Raw genomic sequence first — 19,754 nt, forward strand, 5'->3', positions numbered from 1 at the left:
TCAATCAAAAGAGATCAAGAAGGGCATTACATACTCATCACAGGAAAGATCCACCAAGATGAAGTCTCAATTCTGAATATTTATGCCCCAAACACAAGGGCACCCACATATGTAAAAGAAACATTACTAAAGCTTAAATCACATATAAAACCCCACACATTAATAGTGGGAGACCTCAACACCCCACTTTCACCACTGGACAGATCTCCCAAATTGAAACTTAACAAAGAAATAAAGGACTTAACTGATGTCATGACTCAAATGGGCTTAATTGATATCTACAGAACATTCCATCCTAACAGAAAAGAATATGCCTTCTTCTCAGCACCCCATGGAACCTTCTCTAAAATCGACCACATGCTTGGCCACAAAACAAATCTCAACAGATACAAAACAATTGGAATAACCTCCTGTGTTCTATCAGACCACCATGGTCTAAAGTTGGATTTCAACAACAACAAAAACTACAGAAAACCTACAGTCTCATGGAAACTGAATAATACCCAACTGAATCACCAATGGGTTAAGGAAGAAATAAAGAAAGAAATTAAAGACTTCCTAGAGATCAACGAATATGAAAGATACCACATATCCAAACCTATGGGACACTATGAAAGCAGTACTAAGAGGGAAATTCATAGCACTAAATGCCCACATAAATAAGCTGGAGAAATCTCACACTAGTGACTTAACAGCACACCTGAAAGATCTAGAACAAGAAGAAGCAAAGTCTCCCAGGAAAAATAGATGCCAGGAAATTATCAAAGTGAGAGCTGAAATCAATAAAATAGAAACAAAGAGAACAATACAAAAAATTAATGAAACAAAGAGTTGGTTCTTTGAAAAAATCAACAAGAGAGACAAGCCCTTATCCAAACTAACCAAAAGACAGAGAGAGAGCATCCAAATCAACAAAATCAGAAATGAAAAGGGGGATATAACAACAGACATTGAGGAAATCCAGAGAATCATCAGGCCATACTTCAAAAACCTCTATTCCACAAAACTAGAAAACCTAAAAGAAATGGATAACTTTCTGGATAGATACCACATACCTAAGTTAAATCAAGACCAGACAAACTATTTAAATAGTCCAATAACCCCTAACGAAATAGAAACAGTCATTAAAAGTCTCCCAACCAAAAAAAGCCCAGGACCAGATGGTTTCAGCGCAGAATTCTACCAGATCTTCAAAGAAGAGTTAATACCAATACTCTCTAAATTGTTCCACACAATAGAAACAGAAGGAACATTACCAAACTCCTTCTATGGGGCTACAATTACCCTGATTCCTAAACCAAACAAGGATACAACAAAGAAAGAGAACTACAGACCAATCTCCCTCATGAACATTGATGCAAAAATACTCAATAAAATACTGGCAAACAGACCCCAAGAACACATCAAAACAATTATCCACCATGATCAAGTAGGCTTCATTCCAGGGATCCCGGGTGGTTCAACATACGAAAGTCCATCAATGTAATACACCATATAAACAAACTCAAAGAAAAAAACCACATGATCATCTCACTAGATGCAGAAAAGGCATTTGACAAAATCCAACACTGCTTCATGATAAAGGTCTTGGAGCGATCAGAAATACAGGGAACATGCCTAAACATAATAAAGGCAATTTACAGCAAGCCAACAGCCAACATCAAATTAAATGGAGAGAAACACAAAGCAATTCCACTAAAATCAAGAACAAGGCAAGGCTGTCCACTCTCCCCATACTTATTCAATATAGTACTTGAAGTTCTAGCCAGAGCAATAAGACAACATAAGGAGATTAAGGGGGTACAAATTGGAAAGGAAGAAGTCAAGCTTTCCCTATTTGCAGATGACATGACAGTATACTTGAGCGACCCCAAAGATTCCACCAAGGAACTGATACAGCTTATAAACACCTTCAGCAACATAGCAGGATACAAGATCAACTCAAAAAAATCAGTAGCCCTCCTATATACAATGGACAAAGAAGCAGAGAAGGAAATCAGAGATACATCACCCTTTATTATAGCCACAAATGACATAAAATACCTTGTGGTAACACTAACCAAGCAAGTGAAGGACCTTTATGACAAGAACTTTAAGTCCCTGAAAAAAGAAATTGAAGAAGATGTCAGAAAATGGAAAGATCTCCCATGCTCATGGATAGGCAGGACTAACATAGTAAAAATGGCAATCTTACCAAAAACAATCTACAGATTCAATGCAAACCCCATGAAAATACCACCACAATTCTTCACAGACCTGGGAAGAATAATACTCAACTTCATATGGAAAAACAAAAAACCCAGGATAGCCAAAAGAATCCTGTACAATAACACAACCTCTGGAGGCATCACGATTCCTGACTTCAAGCTCTACTATAGAGCTACAGTAATAAAAACAGCTTGGTACTGGCATAAAAACTGACACGTGGGCCAATGGAATCGAATTGAAGACCCTGACATTAATCCGCACACCTATGAACATATAATTTTTGACAAAGAAGCCAAAAGTGCACAATGGAAAAAAGAAAGCATCTTCAACAAATGGTGCTGGTAAAACTGGATATCAACATGTAGAAGGCTGCAAATAGATCCAAATCTATCACCGTGCACAAAATTTAAGTCCAAGTGGATCAAGGACCTCAACATAAATCCAGCTACTCTGAACCTGCTAGAAGAGAAAGTAGGAAGTAGTCTTGAATGCATTGGCATAGGAGACCACTTCCTAAATAGAACACCAGTAGCACAGACTCTGAGAGAAACAATCAATCAATGGGACCTCTTGAAACTGAGAAGCTTTTGTAGAGCAAAAGATACGTTTAACAAGGCAAAGCAACAGCCTACAGAATGGGAAAAGATCTTCACCAACCCCACATCTGACAGAGGACTGATATCCAGAATATATAAGGAACTCAAGAAATTAGACATCAAAATGCCCAACAGTCCAATTAAGAAATGGGCTATAGAACTAAACAGAGAATTCTCAACAGAGGAAACTCAAATGGCTGAAAGACATTTAAGGAATTGCTCAACATCCCTAATCATCAGGGATATGCAAATCAAAACAACTCTGAGATACCACCTTACGCCTGTCAGAATGGCTAAGATCAAAAACACTGAAGACACCTTATGCTGGAGAGGATGTGGAGCTAGGGGAACTCTCCTCCACTGCTGGTGGGAATGCAAGCTTGTACAACCACTTTAGAAATCAATATGGCGCTTTCTTAGAAAATTGGGAATCCATCTCCCCCAGGATCCAGCTATACCACTCTTGGGCATATACCCAAGGAATGCTCAACCACACCACAAGAGCACTTGTTCAGCTATGTTCATATCAGCATTGTTTGTAATAGCCAGAACATGGAAACAACCTAGATGCCCTTCAACTGAAGAATGGATAAACAAAATGTGGTACATATACACAATGGAATACTAATCAGCAGAGAAAAACAATGACATCATGAGGTTTGCAGACAAATGGATGGATCTAGAAAAAATCATCCTGAGTGAGGTAACCCAGACTCAGAAAGAGAAACATGGTATGTACTCACTCATAGCAGGATACTAGATGTAGAACAAGGATGACTGGACTGCTACTCACATCACCAGGGAGGCTACCTGGAAAACAGGACTCCAAGAAAGACACGGGATCGCCCAATGACAGAGATATGGAATGAGATCTACATGAACAGCCTGGATATGAGTGGGGGTAGTGAAGGGCGAGGGTCGAGGGAAAGAGAGCTTGGGGGAGGGGGAGATCCCAGCTGGATCAACAACAGAGAGGGAGAACAAGGAATAGGAGACCATGGTAAATGAAGACCACATGAGAATAGTAAGAAGCAAAGTGCTAGAGAGGCCCACAGAAATCCACAAAGATACCCTTCCAACAGACTGCTGGCAATGGTCGAGAGACAGCCCCAACTGACCTACTCTGGTGATGGGATGGCCAAACACCCTAATGGTCGTGCTAGAAACCTCATCCAACTACTGAGGGATCTGGATGCAGAGATCCATGGCTAGGCCCCAGGTGGATCTCTGGGAGTCCAATTAGCGAGAATGAGGAGGGTTTATATGAGCGAGAATTGTTGAGACCAAGTTTGGATAAAGCACAGGGACAAATAGCCAAATGAATGGAAACACATGAACTATGAACCAATGGCTAAGGGGTCACCAACTGGATCAGGCCCTCTGAGTGGGTGAGACAGTTGATTGGCTTGATCTGTTTTGGAGGCATCCAGGCAGTGGGATCAGGTCCTGTGCTCATTGCATGAGTTGGCTGTTTGAAACCTGGGGCCTATGCAGGATCGCTTGGCTTGGCCTGGTAGGAGGGCTCTGGACCTACCTGGACTGAATCTACCAGGTTGACCTCAGTCTGCGGCGAAGGCTTTGCCCTGGAGGAGATGGGAATGGGGGGCGGTTGGGGGGAAGGTGAGGGGGACGGGAGGGGGGAGAACAAGGGAATTCGTGGCTGATATGTAGAACTGAATTGTATTGCAAAATAAAAAAATTAAAAAAAAACACATATTATCTTTAAAGATAAGTATAACATTAGAGTGAGAGAGTAGACAAAAATATTGTAATCAAATGGGAATAGGAAGCAAACACATCTCTATTCTAATAGCTAACAAAATAGACTTCAAACTGAAACTAAGCAGAAGAAATAAAGATGGACACTTCATTCTAATCAAAGGAGTAGTTAACCAAAAAGATATCACTATCCTAAATATATATGCATCAATCTCTGATATACCTAGTTTCATTTTAAAAAAAACTACTACTTGATTTAATCATTCAGATTAACATCAATCCATTCATTGTGGGTGGTTTTAATACCCCACTTGTCCCAATAGATCTTTTGGACAAAAAATAAACAAACACATCAGAATTAATTGACATCATCTATTAAATGGTATTAACAGATATCTGCAGAATATTCCACCAAAGCACCAAAGAATACACATTCTACTTAGCAGCAAATGGAAGTTTTTATATAATAAACCACATCCTGGGACACAAAGCAAATCTTTACAACTTCAAAAAGACTGAATAACTCTTGGCATTTTATCTTATCCAATTCAATACAGTTCATTATTGACACCAAACAAATCTCTAGTAAATACACAAACCCATGGAGTTAAACAACTTGTTACTGAATGATTAATGTGTCAAAGAAGATGCCAAGGATGAAATTTAAAGAATCATGGAAAAAAACCAAAATGAAAATAAAATACAAAAAAAAACAAGCAAGCAAAGAAAACAAACCTTTGTGACACATTGAAAGCACTTCTCAACATAATGAAAGCTATATATGAAAAAAAAATCCACAGCCAATTCATCCTAAATTGAGAAAAGCTTGAGGCAATCCCATTGAAGTCAGAAGTGAGACAGTATGCACTATCCCCAGTCTTTTGTGATATTGTGTTCAAAGTACTAGCTGGTGAAATAAGGCAAGAGAAATAAATTAAGTGGGTACAAAGAGGGAGAGAAGAAACCAAAATATCCTTATTTGCAAATGGCATGATGCTATACATTATAGATCCCAAAAGTTCTACCAGAAAATTTCTAGAAATGATAAAAAAAAATTAAACAATGTTTCAGGATACAGAATCAACTTGTATAAATCAATAGCTTTTCTATACTCCAACAATAAACATAAAGAGGAAGACATAATGGATGTATTCCCATGAACAACAGTCTTAAATACAATTAAATCTTAAAAAAATAGGAATAACCTATCCAGGGAAGTGAAGAGCCTCTCCAATGAAAACTTTAAACCTCTGAGGAAAGTGATAGAAAAGACACTAGAAAATGTCTACAGATGTGGAAGGAATGTAAGGCACTGAGAAGAAACTCTTCCTTAGTCCCCCATGCATCCTTCAGGTTCAGGGACTGGAAGCTGAAGGATGATGAGGTTGCTTAGCTTAGGAAGAGTGTGGACACACTGTGGAGTATCCAGAAAGACCTAAAAGATCTATGACTGCCAGGTTCTAGGCTGGAGGAATCAAACCTCCAATGTGACTAACCATGAACCTTTTAGTGTTCAGCCTTATATGTAGGTCACAGTTTGCTTCTCCCCTGACATGTAATTATGAGCTCACAGATCAAAGGCAGGCATGTTTGATGTTTGTATAAGGAGCTTTTAAACAAATAACCTTAGTTAAGAAGTGTAAAAAAAGTCATTCATGCTGCTTGTTGGCCTGCTGCTTGTGGCTTGCTCAGCGTGCTTTTTCATACAACTCACTAGCATCATCCCAGGTTTGGGCTGAATCTTTCCCCATCAAACTTTAATAAAGAAAATGCCCCCAAAGACTTGCCTACAGACAATCTGATGGAGACATTTTCTCAACTGAGTTTCCTCTTCTCAGATAAATTTATGTTGTATCAAGTTGGAAAAAATCTTAGCTTGCACAAACACCCATCTTATTAATCTCAGATAAAAAATGAGAAGTCACTAAACCAGAAAAAAAGTAAAAATTGATGATAGATTTCAGAAATAAATGTCAGAAACAAATAGATGGGAATTAAATCATTTGAAAAGGGTCAGTTCCTGAAGAAAATATAGCACTTATGAAGGTGTATACACCAAACTTTAGATATACAGCAAATTTATAAATTTTGGGAGTTTTTGTGGGTAGACAAGGTCTCAATCTGTCTATGTTGCCCTGACTGGCCTGGAACTCAATATGTAGACCAGGCAGATCTTGAACTCACATACCTGTCTGCCTTTAACTCCCAGTGCTGGCATCAAAATCATGTGACACCACACCCATCCAAGGAGCATATTTTTAAAATATCTATGGATAAAAGCTGAATTCTCAAGGTAAAGGAATTATAGTTCACTGAATGAGAACACATTATACTAAAAAATGTGAAATATATCTTTAGACGTGCTGAGAGTTTATAGTAGAAAATTCTACAATCTGAGCTATCATTTTAAAAATACTAGATGAAGTATATAATAACTATTAAGCAAGTAAAACTAACATAACTATAGAATTTAATGACAGAAAAACATAAATATATATAAAAAAGAAATCCAGTGAATTGAAAAGGTAGTTCTTTGAAAAATCAACAAAATTCATAGTAGGCTGATAAAAATGAAAAATAAATGACTGACATCTTCCATAGAACCTTCTCTCATTATAGGTGCTGCAGACAAAAAAAGAATAATATAGTGATCTCTATTTAAACATATGTGACAGTTTAGATAAATTCCTTGAAAAGTGTGATAGATAAAACAGATAAATTCCTTGAAAAGTACGGTCTACCAAAATCGACTCAATATGAAACATGACAAACAGTTCCTTTACAGTTTCAGAAATGGATTTAATAATAAAATAAAAATTCCAAAATTATTCCACTGGAAATTTTTACACAATATTTAAAGAATTAACATGCATTCCTATAGACAAATTTCTAAACAGTCTTATTAAATAAGAAATACAGAGCCAAATACAGGGGTTCAAGCTGTAGAGATCAGAGCAATAGCAACCAACTAACCTTAGCTCACCACGTCGCAGTAGCTTCCCAAGAGAGCCTCTTCCTGTCTAACCTGTGCCTTTATTGCCTTCCTGTTCTGCCTTCTCATTAGCTCTAAGCCTAGCCACATCACTTCCTGGTCACTGCCTGTCTATACAGACCTCCAGGTCTCTATGATTGGAACTGGGATTAAAGGCATGTGTCACCATGCTTGGCTGTGTCCTTGAACACACAGAGACTCTGCTTGTCATGTGATCAGATTAAGGGCATGTGCCACCACCACCTGACTTCTGTTTATGGCTAACTATGACCTCTGATCTCCAGGCAAACTATATTTATTAACATACAAATAAAATACCACATTTCAGCACAAACAAAATATCACCACACTGTAGATGTAATTCATTGGTCTTATTAAACAAGAAACACAGAGCCGATTCAGAGAAGAAAGCCAAGAGGTCAGAGCCAAGAGCCTCACCCTTCCTGATTCAGGGATCCTCCTCAGCCAAGAGAGCTCTCCGAAAGAGAGCCCTACTTCCTGTGTGTCTGTCTCTATAGTCTCCTTGTTCTGGCTTCTGATTGGTTGTAAACCCAATCATGTGACTGCCTCATCACTGCCTGTATGTACCGCCCTCCAGGTCCTTAAAGGCGTACGCCACCACTGCCACGCACTTGCTATGGCTCTAATAGCTCTGACCCCAGGCAACTTTATTTATACCACCACACCACACATTCCATACAATTTTCAGAAAATAAAGAAGAAAAGAACCATTCCTAAATCATTTCATAAGCCTAAAATTACTTTATTGCAAAAGCAGACAAGAATGAAAAGGAGAAAATGCAGTTGTATTTGGTTTTGGATAAAGATGTGAAAGTTATAAGCCAATTAAGAGGACAAATGTTTGTTAATACAAAATAATTACTATGCAGTATGATCAAATAATTAACTTCAGGTATAGTAGATCTGTGTCTTCTCTCAAAATCCAGCTACAATCATGCCTAGCCCTTCAGCCCTTGGTTCTAAACATCTATAAAAACCTCCTTGAGAGTACCCTAAGAGGGATGCGTGGATAGTCCTGTGAAGAAGAAATAGATGAGATCTCCATGAACAAACTGGGAGTGAGGGGGGCCAATGGAGGGTAGGGGATGGGGGATGAGAACATTAGGGAATGGGATATTTGAGCTGGAACAGGGATAGAGTGGGAGAGCAAGAAAAGAGATACCATGATAGATGGAAACATCATGGGAATAGGGAGAAACTGGGTGCTAGGGAAACTCGCAGGAATCCACAAGGATGACCCAAGTTTAGACTACTAGCAATAGTGGAGAGGGTGCCTGAACTGGTCTACTCTGGTTATCAGATCAGTGAATACCCTAACTGTCATCATAGAGCCTTCATCTAGTAACTGATGGAAGCTGATACACAGATCCACAGCCAAACACCATGCCGAGCTCCAGGAGTCCATTTGAAGAGAGAGAAGAGGGATTCTATGAGCAAGGAATATTAAAATCATGATGGGGAAACATACATAGACAACCAAACCAAACTAGTGGGAACTCATGAAGTGTGGACCAATGACTCTGGATGCTCCATGGGACTGGACTAGGCCCTCTTCATAGGCAAGACAGTTGTTTAGCTTGACCTGCTTAAGGGGCCCCTGGCAGTGAGTTCAGGATCTGTCCCTGGTGCATGAGCCAGCTTTTTGGAGCCCAGTGCCTATGGTGGGACACTTTGCGCAGCCTTGGTTCGGGGAGAGGGGCTTGGACTTGACTCAACTGTATGTACCAGGTTCTGCTGACTCCTCATGAGAAGCCTTGCCATGGAGGAGGTGGGAATGGGTGGTGGGTTGAGGGGGAAGGCTGGGGCAAAGGAGGAGAGGATGAGGGAGGAGAGTGGGATCTGTGGTTGGTATGTAAAATGAATAGAAAATTTCTTAATAGTAAAAAAAAAAGAAAGAAAAGAAAAGACCTCCTTGAGCCATTAACTGTAACCAGAAGTTTCTCGCTTCCTGCCTTGCCCTGCAATCTGGATTAATCTTTCCTACACACATCCTGCAGCCACTTTGCCCCAAGTAAACACACAGAGGCTTATATTAATTAAAATTGCTCAGGCTTATTACTGACTTGCTCTTATACTTAAATTAACCCATTATTCTTATCTATGCTTAGCAACATGACTTGGTACCTTTTCTCAGTTCTGCCTTGTCATCTTGCTTCCTCTGTGTCTGGCTGGGGACTCCTGACTCAGACCTTCCTCTTCCCAGAATTCTCTTAGTCTGCTTGCCCTACCTATACTTCTTGCCTGGCTACTGGCCAATCAGCATTTTATTAAACTGGTGTACAAGAGCATTATCCCACTGCTATTTTTCCAAAATGTCTTTAAGGTTCCCAGAAATACTTAGTGGTATTTATTTTTTTAAATAATATACACAAATATGTTTACTGGAACACTGCTAAATACCCAAAACTTGGAAACTTGGATTTTTTTTTGTATGCTGTGAATATATATTGCTCTTATTGGTTTATAAATAAAGCTACTTGGCCTATGTCAAGTCAGGTTATAGCTAGGTGGGAAATTGAAGAGAGAGACAGGAAGAAGAAAGGAGAGGTAGAAGAGACAGCAGCCACTGCCAAAGGAACAAGTTGCCAGCAGACTATAAAGCCACGGAACACATGGCAAAATATAGATTAATAGAAATGGGTTAAATTATAAGAACTAGCTAGCAAGAAGCTTGCCATAGGCCATGTAATTGGTAATTAATATTAAGCCTCTGAATTATTATTTTATAAGTGGCTGAGGGACTGCGGGCTGAGTGGGACTGGAGAAAACTTCAGACTACATTTGGCACATACCTTTGGACATTGATGCACATAGACCTTAAAAAGCTCAAAGATTGTGAATGCACAGAAACGGAGCCATACTAGGCTTCCTAGTCTCAGAGTCTCATGGTAGTAGCAGTGTAGAGACTCATCTCCCAGCAGCTGCCTGTGACATAGAGCTGGCCTCCAGTCGCCATAAGCTAAGCAACATGGCGGATTCCTGCTGCAGTACACAGTGGTGTCTCTAAGCAGTGCAGTGCACTGCATGATGGATTTAGCTTTTGCTAGTCCAAAAAAAAAAAAGGTTTCTGGGCTACATGCTGTTGAATAGAGGCTTGGACCCGCTGCCTCCCAGAGTCAGCCGAGAACATGGCTCCCAGAGTTGGAGTTGAATTACCTCTACCATGTTAGAAAGCTGAGGTGGGCAGAGTGAGCAGCCAAGGCTGTCTCATTGGTCCTAGCCATGCAGTTTAGCAGTTTAAGATCTCTCCTGGTCAGAGAAGTATTATAGATTCACAATAAGATTCAATGGAATGAAACTATTAATGGTTTACATTGTATGTAAAAATGTACATAGGCTTGTAAGAGAGAGGAAAAAGAGGATAGACTGTTATATAAAGAAATAGATAATTAAAAAAATAAAGTCTTTAAAGAGACAATAAGAATAATTAGCCGGGCAGTGGTGGCGCACGCCTTTAATCCCAGCACTCGGGAGGCAGAGCCAGGCAGATCTCTGTGAGTTCGAGGCCAGCCTGGACTACCAAGTGAGTTCCAGGAAAAGGCACAAAGCTACACAGAGAAACCCTGTCTCGAAAAAACAACAACAAAAAAAGAATAATATAAAAAATAAGTCACATAAAGATGAAAATCACACAGAGAGTCTGGATTATGTTGTCTTTGGGATTTTTAACTATAGAGAGACTTTTAATTGTAAAGGCTGTTGAGTTAAACCAATATATATATTTTAAAGGTATCTTGACTTCAAAATTTGTGTCTAAGGATATGTCACTTTGGAAAAGAGGTTCTGCTTTTGTTTCCACAGAAAATGAGAACCTATGGATTGTTTCCAGGATAATATGGTTTGATCAACCAAGACCCCTGGAATGTCTCCAGTGACACCATGGCCCAGATGATCCAACATCCAAAACAGCTTCAAAGCTACTGGCTCAGACAATGCAGCCTCACAGACTACTCCAGTCAGGACTTGACCATAATTCTTAATTTTCTCAGGATTCCCATAAGATTACCTGCACCCCCATCCACAGAAAATATTATGAGGAGATATGCTCAAATTTGCAAAATATTATTTATAAATGTTTATTTTTATTTAAAGGGGGTTGATTATAAATGCAATCTCTTTCCAAAAGAAAAAAGAGGATATGATATAGATATGATAGGATGGAAGGGTAGATCATTGAATCTACTTTTAAAGAGCAACAACTTGCTTAAAATGTGTTATATTGCTATGGATTTTAGTTTATTAATACAAATTTGAAGTTAATTTTGTTATACTGTGTATATATTTATATTCTTATTTAAGGTATTATGTTTATGCAACTCATTTAAAGTCGTAATGCATAATTAAGAAATACAGATTAATAATCAGTTATCTATGATAATCAAATTTATATTAATAATTAGTTAAGTTTTCCTGATATACATAAATATATTTCAATTAGGTAGGTAATCTTCAAACACTTCAAAGACCTACAGAATATGGCATTTAAAATGTTTTAAGAACTTTGACTTTTCTGGATATTGAGACATGTCTGCTCCTGGCAGCACCAATCTACTTCAGAGAAGATAATGGGCATTGAAGAAACTCATTATGGAGTTTGCTTTCTTTGTGGCAAAAGTTAGTCACTGGGCAAAAAAGTGTGCTTGCATCAACTGATGAGAGTATGTTGTACATGCATGACCCATAAGAAGGTGATCACTGAACTTTGCAAGATGAGATGGTCCTTCACGTTACTGCTTCACAGAGGAGACTGCCAAGTATTCTACAGAACACAGGGAGAAGCGACTAAAAATCTCTAGGCCTATAGGCTGAAGATGGATGCCCCAACATTACACAGGAACTTTGCATGTCTATCCATGCAGGCAGCTGTTTCTGTCATTTACAGAATTTTAGAAGTTGCTTATAATGCACTTCCTGTTTACTTAGGTAATATTGTATCTTTCTGTGGTCTTTGATGTAATTGAAGACCAGATAGTTATAATTATAGTTTTCCTTAGTCATGATAAAAGATAAATTAGATATGAAACTTTAGACTCACAAATATAGGATAGATGATAGAATATTTTATTTAATTTTGCCAAATACAAATAGACTAGATACTGTAACTGTAATTCTTGCTTAATAACTGTCTTGTTATATGTAATTTTACTATGTTAAAGTTAAAACTTTCCTTTTTGATTAGACAGAAAAGGGGAAGTGCTGTGGGATGTATTTCTGTATGCTGTGAATATGTGTTCCTATGGTTGGTTAATAAAGAAGCTGCTCAGGACTATGGTGAGTCAGGATATAGTCAGGCAAGAAATCAAAGAGAGATATAGGAAGAAGAAAGGCAGAGGGGAGAGAGATGCCAGTATCACCAGGAGAAGCAAGATATGAAAATACTGATAAGCCATGGCCACGTGGCAACTTATGAATTAATAGAAATGGGTCAAGTTATAAGAGCTAGCTAGCAAGAAGTCTGCCATAGGCCATGCAATTGGTAATTAATATTAAGCCTCTGAATGATTATTTTATAAGCAGCTGTGGGATCTCAGTGCTAGGCGGGACAGGAGAAACTTTCTGACTGCAATTAACCCATCATACTACTTCAAATAAAGCAGGTCTATGTCTTCTCTTAACATTCTGTTGTTAGTATATAAAAGTTTATTTGCATGTTACCACACAAGGTTTATGTCAGATAGGAAATGATGATTAAGGAACTGCAACATAATAGAATATTGTCCAAATGAGAGCTCCATACTAACAACCAGGTTTATAAGATTCAATAGCAGGGCTGGGGATATAGCACAGTTGGCAGAGTGCTTGCCTATTGTACAATAATTCCTGCAATGGATACTTATCACCAAAAATCATACATATTTGTAATAACCCCAGTTTTCAGCAGGTAGTGGAAAGAGAATCAGGAGTTCAAAGTCATCCTTGGCTACATAGTAAATTCAAGGCTTTTATTTGATATGAGATCCAGTCTCATTAAATAAATAATCAAACTAAGCCAACCAAACAAAAAGAAAACTCAATTTAACAGAAGCTGAAAGTTCATGACAATGGGAAAATAAGTCACAATTTAACAATATTAAAAACATAGTCACATAGGAGATACTTAATAATCAGCTGAGTCAATAAGAAGGTTGATACTTAGAATACTTATATGGCAACGTTTATGAGAATAACAGGTAAAAAGAATACACATACAGTATATATTTCTCAGTGTTATGACAATTTATAGATTCCTGTTTTATAACTAAAACACAGGATATCCTGACAATATTTCAAATAGGAAGAATGAAAACTGCCATCACTGGCAAAATAAAATGTTCATCAATATCATGACTTTTTTCTTGAAACAAAAGATGATTAAATAAGTAGGCAATCTTCACTGTGGAAGACCAGCTCCCACATTCATTTACCGCAGAGACTCTTGAGGAATGAGGAATAAGAGATGTAGTTAGAAATAAAGAGGGGAGAGAAACAGAAACACAGGATAGACTCAGGTGGGCCTGGATCCTTATCTACTACTGGCCCAGAACTTTATTCCAAAGAGCTTTTTATAACAATGGCAAGGAGAGGGGCAAAGGACCTCCCGCTTGCTAGATACAGCCAAGTGTAGACCCTTACAAACACATGGTACTCAGGCCCGTGGTCCAATCATCCTTTTATGCAGACCTGCTGGGCAAAGTCACTAGGAAACCTAGATGGGCTCCACCACTTCACTCTTGTTAATCTCCTCTAAATCAAACCCCCCAGTTTTGTGGCAAAGCACCTACTTCAGCTTCTCCTCACTCTTGTTAATCCCACAGATGTGAGGAGAAAGTTCAGCCACTCAAATTATGGCCAAAATAAATCAGGCTTTATTGTGCATACCAGAGTGGTTGATTACTGAGAGAAGTCATTGCAAAGCAAGTTTTTTTTTTTTAACAATTTGATAGTTGTAATTTATTAACAGTTTTATGTTGGTAAATGTATAAAATATTTCCATGAAGGTATTTTAAAATAACACACTCATTTAAATTTTTCCTTGTGCTTTGTTTCCAGACATATTGAAGAAAACCAAGTAATTACTAACAGTCTATCAAGTGTATAATGGTATTTGTCTTTTAACAAATTGACTAACTAACGGCTCACATTTAGGAAAATGGACTTTTAAAGTGGGCTGTTTATAGTCTTCATCTATATTTTTTTTATTTATTTTTATTTTTATTTTGCAATACAATTCAGTTCTACATATCAGCCACAGATTCCCTTGTTCTCCCCCCCTCCCGTCCCCCTAACCTTCCCCCAACCGCCCCCCATTCCCATCTCCTCCAGGGCAAAGCCTTCGCCGCAGACTGAGATCAACCTGGTAGACTCAGTCCAGGTAGGTCCAGTCCCCTCCTCCCAGGCCGAGCCAAGCGATCCTGCATGGACCCCAGGTTTCAAACAGCTGACTCATGCAATGAGCACAGGACCCGGTCCCACTGCCTGGATGCCTCCCAAACAGATCAAGCCAATCAACTGTCTCACCCACTCAGAGGGCCTGATCCAGTTGGTGACCCCTCAGCCATTGGTTCATAGTTCATGTGTTTCCGTTCGTTTGGCTATTTGTCCCTGTGCCTTATCCAACCTTGGTCTCAACAATTCTCGCTCATATAAACCCTCCTCATTCTCGCTAATTGGACTCCCAGAGATCCACCCGGGGCCTAGTTATGGATCTCTGCATCCAGATCCCTCAGTAGTTGGATGAGGTTTCTAGCACGACCATTAGGGTGTTTGGCCATCCCATCACCAGAGTAGGTCAGTTGGGGCTGTCTCTCGACCATTGCCAGCAGTCTGTTGTGTGGGTATCTTTGTGGATTTCTGTGGACCTCTCTAGCACTTTGCGTCTTCCTATTCTCATGTGGTCTTCATTTACCATGGTCTCCTATTCCTTGTTCTCCCTCTCTGTTGTTGATCCAGCTGGGATCTCCCACTCCCCCAAGCTCTCTTTCCCTCGACCCTCGCCCTTCACTACCCCCACTCATATCCAGGCTGCTCATGTAGATCTCATTCCATATCTCTGTCATTGGGCAATTCCCGTGTCTTTCTTGGGGTCCTGTTTTCCAGGTAGCTTCCCTGGTGATGTGAGTAGCAGTCCAGTCATCCTTGTTCTACATCTAGTATCCTGCTATGAGTGAGTACATACCATGTTTCTCTTTCTGAGTCTGGGTTACCTCACTCAGGATGATTTTTTCTAGATCCATCCATTTGTCTGCAAACCTCATGATGCCATTGTTTTTCTCTGCTGATTAGTATTCCATTGTGTATATGTACCACATTTTGTTTATCCATTCTTCAGTTGAAGGGCATCTGGGTTGTTTCCATGTTCTGGCTATTACAAACAATGCTGATATGAACATAGCTGAACAAGTGCTCTTATGGTGTGGTTGAGCATTTCTTGGGTATATGCCCAAGAGTGGTATAGCTGGATCTTGGGGGAGATTGATTCCCAATTTTCTAAGAAAGCGCCATATTGATTTCCAAAGTGGTTGTACAAGCTTGCATTCCCACCAGCAGTGGAGGAGAGTTCCCCTAGCTCCACATCCTCTCCAGCATAAGGTGTCTTCAGTGTTTTTGATCTTAGCCATTCTGGCAGGCGTAAGGTGGTATCTCAGAGTTGTTTTGATTTGCATTTCCCTGATGATTAGGGATGTTGAGCAATTCCTTAAATGTCTTTCAGCCATTTGAGTTTCCTCTGTTGAGAATTCTCTGTTTAGTTCTATAGCCCATTTCTTAATTGGACTGTTGGGCATTTTGATGTCTAATTTCTTGAATTCCTTATATATTCTGGATATCATTCCTCTGTCAGATGTGGGGTTGGTGAAGATCTTTTCCCATTCTGTAGGCTGTCGCTTTGCCTTGTTAACCGTATCCTTTGCTCTACAAAAGCTTCTCAGTTTCAAGAGGTCCCATTGATTGATTGTTTCTCTCAGAGTCTGTGCTACTGGTGTTCTATTTAGGAAGTAGTCTCCTATGCCAATGCGTTCAAGACTACTTCCTACTTTCTCTTCTAGCAGGTTCAGAGTAGCTGGATTTATGTTGAGGTCCTTGATCCACTTGGACTTAAGTTTTGTGCACGGTGATAGATATGGATCTATTTGCAGCCTTCTACATGTTGATATCCAGTTTTGCCAGCACCATTTGTTGAAGATGCTTTCTTTTTTCCATTGTGCTGTTTTGGCTTCTTTGTCAAAAATTATATGTTCATAGGTGTGCGGATTAATGTCAGGGTCTTCAATTCGATTCCATTGGCCCACATGTCGGTTTTTATGCCAGTACCAAGCTGTTTTTATTACTGTAGCTCTATAGTAGAGCTTGAAGTCAGGGATCGTGATGCCTCCAGAGGTTGTGTTATTGTACAGGATTCTTTTGGCTATCCTGGGTTTTTTGTTTTTCCATATGAAGTTGAGTATTATTCTTCCCAGGTCTGTGAAGAATTGTGTTGGTATTTTCATGGGGTTTGCATTGAATCTGTAGATTGCTTTTGGTAAGACTGCCATTTTTACTATGTTAGTCCTGCCTATCCATGAGCATGGGAGATCTTTCCATTTTCTGACATCTTCTTCAATTTCTTTTTTCAGGGACTTAAAGTTCTTGTCATAAAGGTCCTTCACTTGCTTGGTTAGTGTTACCACAAGGTATTTTATGTCATTTGTGGCTATAGTAAAGGGTGATGTATCTCTGATTTCCTTCTCCGCTTCTTTGTCCATTGTATATAGGAGGGCTACTGACTTTTTTGAGTTGATCTTGTATCCTGCTATGTTGCTGAAGGTGTTTATAAGCTGTATCAGTTCCTTGGTGGAATCTTTGGGGTCGCTCAAGTATACTATCATGTCATCTGCAAATAGGGAAAGCTTGACTTCTTCCTTTCCAATTTGTATCCCCTTAATCTCCTTATGTTGTCTTATTGCTCTGGCTAGAACTTCAAGTACTATATTGAATAAGTATGGGGAGAGCGGACAGCCTTGTCTCGTTCCTGATTTTAGTGGAATTGCTTTGAGTTTCTCTCCATTTAATTTGATGTTGGCTGTTGGCTTGCTGTAAATTGCCTTTATTATGTTTAGGTATGTTCCCTGTATTCCTGATCGCTCCAAGACCTCTATCATGAAGGGGTGTTGGATTTTGTCAAATGCCTTTTCTGCATCTATTGAGATGATCATGTGGTTTTTTTCGCAAAGCAAGGTTTTTAAAAATAAAAAATAATAAAAAGTTACACCTAAAGCCTATTAATTTTTTAATATGAAGCCTGGTAGCAAGGCAAACCTGTCTGTGAATTTGCCTTTTTCAGCAGGAGACTGAATAGCTCTAGAAAAGCAAGGCCTGATTTTCATATATGAAATGCATTGACTCTGCCGCTTTGGGGGAGCAGCTGGGTGCCTGATGTTAAATTGATAAAGCTACAGTTATCTGTCAATAACTTTAGAGCTCTGAGAAGGATAAAACATAGTAAGAAGTGTAATCCAAATGGCCTATGTATCAATTAAAATGACAGTTACTATAGGCTTCTGTGGTTTTGATGGCTTCATTGCAGGGCAGAGGTCAGTCTTTGCCTGTCATATAGGACAGTATTAAATCTTTATCTACTGCATAGGACAGCATAAGCTTTTAGCTTCCAGACCCTGAAGGTCTGAGATATTTTCCTGTGAGGGAGGGCTTGGAAAAACTGTCCCACCATGGTGAAGCAGAGGACAGTCATCCCAACAGTGTCCATACCTAGGAGAGGGGCTCTGGTGGTGGGTGAGGCATGGGGCAGTTCTTTTCCTAGTGCTTAGTGTTACCAAAGTCCTGATGGAGTTGCCCGTGTTCCATCGTCTTCTTTGGAGATGCTAGCATTACTTCTAAGAGTTGGCATTTTTGTGTATAAATGGGAAGCTTTTTCTATTGAACATTCTAAATGCCATATTCAGAAGATCTCTGAAAAGTTTTGAGGGCCATCTATTAAGTACATCTGATATCAAATAAACTTTACTTGTTTTTAGTTACTTACTTTAGGCTTGACCTTGAAAATACATACAGGAGGCCAGATAAAACTTATTCCTCTAAATAAATTAGATTTGTATTTATCATGGCTACAAGTATAGTTCTGAACACATTAAATAATTTTTTATTTATAAGGTAACAATTAACTTTCATATCTTAGTTACTTTTAACAATTCAGAACTAGGTAGCAGCAACTTTTATAAGATTAGAATTTGCATTTTTGTCCTCACTAAACTCAGTCTTGGAAAATTATAAGTTTTTACCTGAAGATATTTTAGTATCAAAATAAAACTTTAAACCATAAATACATAAATAAATAAACTGGCAACTTTATTTTCCTGGTCCTTTTATTACAGAATATCACTATTTCTTGTATGATTCAGTTTCTCAAAATAGTTAAATCTTAATAAAGTTAGCAAAGATAAGCAAGCTAGACATACATTCTTAAGTCACTCTCTGTTAGCCTGAATAGATTTTAGATAAGGAGAGACATTGCATAGGTTCTTTGCCATACTTCTTAGATCATTATCTTGCTGCATCATGGGATAGGATTATCACAGTTTCTGGTGTTTAGGGTTTGGTGCTTAGAGCTGCGGCCCTAATTCTTTAACTTTTTCTTTTGCTTATTAATAAAGACATCATAATATAAAACATTTATAAACCTAAAAAGTCACATAGCCTTATAAATTTAAATATTTTCAAGATTGTTTCTTTTTAAAAAATAAATCCATTTTTTAAATTTAAAGTTTGTGTAAAACTCCAAAATTTCCTGAATACAAAATATAGATGTGCTTGCTTTTCACTCTCTGTTCCCATTCCAGGGGATCACATAGACTTTTTACATTGTTCTTCTACCACCCCATCACTTTATCTCAGTCACAAGCATACCAAAGTCCTTGCCTAGAAACTCACTGGCTATGCCAGACAGGAAATCTGGTAGGTAATTTTTACTTCTTCCCTGCCTTCTAATTCTTATCCTCCATTCTTATCCATAGCTTTACTGCAGACCACCTTTGTGTCCTCTCTTTCCTCTCTGACCACACTACCAAGAGTTTACTCAGATCTTGGTACCACAGCAGCTATACTCACTTCTAGTTCAGCTCCAGTCCTCAGTATCAGTTCCCAACACCTAGAAACAAGTTCAACCCAGGACCTCCAGTGGCCATATCTAGCAGGATCTCAGAAGAATTCCCTACCAGGCAACCAATAGCCACCACATTCTCCTAAAG

This window comes from Peromyscus californicus, unplaced genomic scaffold (assembly GCF_007827085.1).
Source record: "Peromyscus californicus insignis strain IS unplaced genomic scaffold, ASM782708v3 Scaffold_10__1_contigs__length_136768540, whole genome shotgun sequence".
NCBI classification, from domain to species: Eukaryota; Metazoa; Chordata; class Mammalia; order Rodentia; family Cricetidae; genus Peromyscus; species Peromyscus californicus.